Source organism: Tachyglossus aculeatus, chromosome 2 (assembly GCF_015852505.1).
Source record: "Tachyglossus aculeatus isolate mTacAcu1 chromosome 2, mTacAcu1.pri, whole genome shotgun sequence".
Taxonomy (NCBI): Eukaryota; Metazoa; Chordata; class Mammalia; order Monotremata; family Tachyglossidae; genus Tachyglossus; species Tachyglossus aculeatus.
In genome coordinates, this window is record NC_052067.1 from 112772875 (window position 1) to 112778874 (window position 6000).

The window sequence follows — 6000 nt, forward strand, 5'->3', positions numbered from 1 at the left end:
ACCCCAGGGATATGAACATTTTCAGAGCATTTTCAAGAGTGGTGTGGGGTGGATAGAGGACATGTGAATTAAACCCTCCAAGTTGAAGAGTTTTTCTGGAGGCTAGCCAAGCTTAATGTGAAATCAGGAACACAAACCTAAAAGAGCTCTGCCGATAACTGGTGATTTTTTTCTGTCCAAGGTGCCACTGTGAGCCTGTTTTGGGTAGGGACCCTCTCTATATGTTGCCGACTTGTACTTCCCAAGCACTTAGTACAGTGCTTTGCACACAGTAAGCGCTCAGTAAATACAGTTGAATGAATGAATACTCACAGCACCTTGTGCCTGGATACATTCCAAATGTCTAGAAGCAATGACAACTTTGAGAGCTGTGTAACCACCAGGGGCTGCTGCTGAATCTTGAATCTGGTATTTCTCTGCTCCAGCAGTAGGTAGAGTGCTTATGCATGAGCATGTACTCATATATGTCTCAATTTACATGTGTTCTTTTTCCTGATGCATTGATCACTTACATTAAAACATGGAAGTGTAACAAGTATCAGAGGATCAAAGAGGAAGAAAAGGATGGTTTTCTCTTGACATGGGTGTTGTGAAAAGGCAGTTAAAATTTCACATTTCTAGCTTTTGCACCTGAAGTGACACTGGTTAAATAGTAACAGTGATAGCCAGCTTACAATACCAGAGACTAGCTTATAATGGCAAAATAGAGAAGATGCACATTTCATGTATCATATAAATATTAATCCTAATCACCAGTTCACACTGAGGATTGTATTTGGCATAACATGCACTACTATGCAACAATTATGTAGAGATGAAAGCTATTGTAAACAATAATTAATAAAGTAAGTTACCAGGGGGCTAGAAGCACTTTACTCAGCATCCAGTGCTTTAAAGACTACATCAAAGTGACTGTAAGTGTGTACCAGGTTGAGTAAAACATCAGCAGCCCTAGGGTTGCTCTTCCAATGTTGACTCACATTACCATCTCCAACATGTGTTGAAAACTTGTTGGATTTTATTTGTACTGGAATCTTGCTATATAAAAAACAATATAATTGCTGATTTACCACCGCTGTTCAATCTAATTTACTTCTTAATGGTCCATTTGCATAGTGGAATTTGCATTTGATTTCACAGAGATTGTTATGACTCCACCTGCCCTACTTTTGATAATACAAGAGAACAGGGAGAATAAACAGAATCAACAAAAGAAGGAAAAGAAACATTTTAAAAGCAACAAAAAAAAACAAAACAAAAAGTGTTTTCTTTGGAAAGGGCTAATGTGCCAGATGAAAAAAGAAATGTGAAATGTGTATACTAAATCCTGTATACTTGCCATTCAGTTTCAATACATTTTTTTTTCAGTGCAATTCTAGCAACCACCAAGACCATTAGAAGACCTTATTCATTTTCAGAAAAATGAAAGCCAAGTGAGAAAATATATACAGACCTAGCAAATTTTATCACACCTTAACATAATGCCAAGTGATAAGTCTGATTGGTCTGCACCAGATCCAGTCCCAGAAAATACAACCATGTATTACTCTCTGTTTACCATTGATAGTAATAATAATAATAATAATGGCATTTATTAAGTGCTTACTATGTGCAAAGCACTGTTCTAAGCACTGGGGAGGTTAAAGGATGATCAGGTTGTCCCACGGGGGGCTCACAGTCTTAATCCCATTTTACAGATGAGGGAACTGAGGCCCATAGAAGTTAAGTGACTTGCTCAAAGTCACACAGCTGATAATTGGCAGAGCTGGGATTTGAACCCACGACCTCTGACTCCAAAGCTTGTGATCTTTTTTACTGAGCCACACTGTTTCTCTAAGTGAGCCAAAAACTGGAAATTCAAAATATTGTTTTCTATAGTTTGAGAGTCTTGCATCACTCATTTATTTTCTCCAAGAGAGTCCAAATTTGGAGGTGATAGCTGTAATTTTTAAGATAGTCATTGCTGTGATTTGTAAGGTTTCCTACATTATATCTGGGTCTTTGGTTTTCTGAAGGAGTAGTGACAAGTATAGTTTTTAGTAGCTTCAATCATTTGAACTAAATGTATACATGCCTGATACATTGTTAAAGAAAAATCTTTAAAATGAGAGAAAACGTTTCTTTGGATTTTTGTGAAATTATTATTTTTCCAAAAGAAGAAAATGTATTTGAATGTTTGCTGTCTAAAGCAACATCTCAGATATTAAAATAAAACAACTACATTTTCACAGAAACAATTCTGATACAACAGTCACAGAATGTTTAAGAATGTTTGCAAAAACATTCTTAAAATTATGACACATGAAATTATGTGATTTTCATATTCTCTACCCTTGACATGTACATGTTCATATTTACATGTTATTGTAAAGATTAGCACATGGTATGAAAATGACATAATTAAAGCTAACTCCTTTGGTCGTACCAAAAACCTTTGACAAATTAAACACAAGTTTCCTTCCTAAGCCAGTATTGTATGAATAGTTTCCCTGCTGCTCTTTATGAATTGCTCTTTATGAAACCCCCCCTCTAGACTTTAAGCTCCCCCTCTAGATCGTAAACTTGCTGTGGGCAGGTAACAACTCTGTTACATTGTACAGTGCTCTGAATATAGTAAGCACGCAGTAAATATGACTGATTGATTGATTATTTCTCGAGACAAGGTATTTAGCCACTGATAATGTGGACTTCCTCCCCTCCCCTCACACACAAGTTCAAAGGCAGTAATACTTGTTCTATACGATTTTTTAGGTTTCATCCACTTTATGCTGGAGCCAACTTTCTAGGGATTAATAGCCAACATTTCTCACCTGACAATGCCGAATAAATCAATAAAGGGATTCTCTCTTTTTGATTGAGTACCTCTGAGGTCTTCAATATGACTGTTACTACCAAATGAAAGGAAATACTGTCATGGTCAGCTGCTATTCTGTAAAATAACCTAAGTGACAGCTGGCACCATACAGCTCTGTTATAATGAAAACATGAGGTGGTTGCCATTACACAGTCCTGCACTAATGAGAACAGTAGGAGACTAGCATTACAGTGGTCTAATGAAAACAGGAAATGTCTGGCTCTAGATTAGTATAATAAAAACCAGAGGTGGTTGGTATTTTGCTGGTACAATTAATAAATTAAGAGTTATCTGGCCCTACCAATCTCATCTACATTAAATATGACACCAGGGCAAACGGTGCAGTCCTGGACTACTCTAAGTCAAGCTAATGGTGAAAGAAGAGCTTTTCTGTTCTCATCAGAGGTTTATTCAGTTTCAATTTTTGTTTCCCTTAGGCGAATGATAGAGAGATAGAAAATAATGACATCACTTACACAGAGATGTTTCTTTTTCCAAAAAGGCAGTAAAATTCCTGACATCTAACCTGTTAGAATTGAAGGTTAAAGAAGCTTAGCTCAAATGAAATACGATACAGCAAGGGTTTCTAATTTGGCTTCCTGCTTTCTTTTTGCTTTTCTGGTTAAGTATCCAAAGATGTCTAAATACTTGGAGCATCATATGAAATGAACAGAAAGGGACCCGGGGGAGAAAAAGTAAAGAAATGCTGAGAATAAAAAGAAAGTTAAGCACCAAATCAATCATTCAGCTAAATGGGCTTTCTCTCTGAACAAAAAGGTCAGGATTTTTCGTGCCTTGCTTTTCAAGCTAGCCAAGCTAAGGGTACGCTCCCTCCCCCAATTATTACTGTAGAAGGGGTGTGTTGTGTGTAGATCCCAGACACTACATATATGAGTCATCTATTTTATTGGATCTTTTACAGCCATCTGAATCTGATTCCTATCACCCTAATCTGGGATTTCACTAGCAGGTTCATACAGTTCAAGGCCAGTACAATAAGATAGTGCATCAATCTCCTGCACCTCTCCGTTGTTCCAGTCCTCATTTCTCATTTCTATTATCAACCACATCTTTTTGGCTATCTTCCATCTGACCTGGTAGATGAGAACAAGACAGAAAATGGCCTTAGATTAACTTCCAAAACAAGAGTTAGTATTCTGGAGAGTTCCAAGAGAAAATGGTATGCTTTCTGCAGTCCCACAGTTTTCTGTGAATTCTGCCCTCTTTTCTCAGACAAGAGAATCATTCAAGTGCCACAAAGCAAAATAGCACAATGATGCAAATAAAGTAGTGATATAAGTAATCAAATCAAACTTTCTAATTCTTGTGTTTTCATATGCTGACACTGTTATTTCTCTGTAACCCACAGTTTGCACATAGCGTGTTGTTTTAAAATCCTGTAGAATTATCTTAGGAAATAAAATATTTGTGCTTTCATATCTCCATATAACATTTTTTATGTTGCACACAAAATGATCATGATTCTATCATGAATTCTCAAAATTCCTCCCATACTGCTTCTGTAGCTTGAAGCAAAATCACCTAAATGTCTTTTGTATGTGTAGTAGGCAGTGGGTGGAGAGTTAAGAAAAATTAATCAGCTATTTTCTTCTAAACACTTTTAACAAGGTTGTAAAAGTTCATAGTGGCTCAGAAAATGCATAATACTTAGTGCTTTTCAGGACTAAATCTAATTCTCATACTCTCATCTCAGTATGTGTTTCAAAAAAAATCTGGATTTTGCTCATGGAAACACATAATGGGGATGAGAGAACATGTGTGTTGTGAACTCTATATTAGACTTTTGACCTGAGCCACCACTTCTGCTATTCCAGGAACTCCCTGACTCTTTGTTAATATTCTGTTGGGATTTGCCAATTCCAAAATTGCAACTCTAAATTTCCCTTCCTATCTCCTTTTATGAGAAGTTCTCTTCAAATTATGGGACTGATAAAACATAAAGGTTATGGTCAAAAATGTAATATGGAATATAGAAGCACTCAAAATGGACCATCTGAGTAGAAAAATGAGAAAGGGTCTTGCAAGTTGAGCTTAATCAATGGATTAAATCAGTGGATTTCTCCTCACTTCTAGACTGTGAGCCTGTTTTGGGCGGGGATTGCCTCTATTTGTTACTGAACTGTACTTTCCAAGCACTTAGTACAGTGCTCTGCACACAGTGAGTGCTCAATAAATATGATTGAATGAATGAAATTACTGAGCCCTTACCGTGTGCATAGCTAATCAAGAAAATGCATCATTATCCCTAACCAATATATTTTTTCGAATGCATTTGTATGTAGTATGTAGGCATTATATATTGACAATTAATTGTTCTTTGTTTTTGGAGACAAAACTACCAAAAACAAACAACGAGCTGTGTCTAAAGATGTGACAAAAATGACCAATTCATGGCTGTCAGTCACTCCCCATTATGTTCATAATGATAATAGTTGCAATTTTTAAGTCTTTATATTCTAAGTACTGGGGTAGGTTCAAGATTTTCAGATCAGATAGTCTCTTTCCTGCATGGTGCCCATGGTCTCCAGGGGGGAACTGAGGCACTGAGTTAAGTGAGAAGGCAAGAGGTGGACCTGGACTTGAAATCCAGAACTCCTGATTCGCAGGCCCATGCTCTTTCCACTAGGCTACACTGATTCTGGCTTCATTGTACACTAGTACTTATAGACCCTGACTCTTTTCAAGAATTCATTCTGGTATTTCGATTTTCACAGAGCATCCCCTGAGGTCACCAACCCTTCTCTTAATTGCCGGTTTTCTGGGCCAGTCTGTCAGCTGTGGTGGCCTCTCATTAGTTCACATCCATTTGCCCTGATAAATGAGATTTTATATGTTATCCACAGAGCCAGCCCTTATGAACTACTTGAAGACATAAATATTGTAGACAGTAAGTTTGCTTGGGGTCTCATCATTTTTAAGCAATATTTTTCATTAGCCAACTTTGCAGGAAAATGGCACTTTATCCTATTTTCAAACTAACAAATTCTGTCAGGTTGGCATCTTTATTGCATTATTAAATACATCAGTCAATACCACCTGGTGTAATTGAGCCATATTATGTGATGCATATAGTTGTTAAAACCATGGATTTTTCAAAGCCAAATCAACAGGCAGAAAGGAAGATT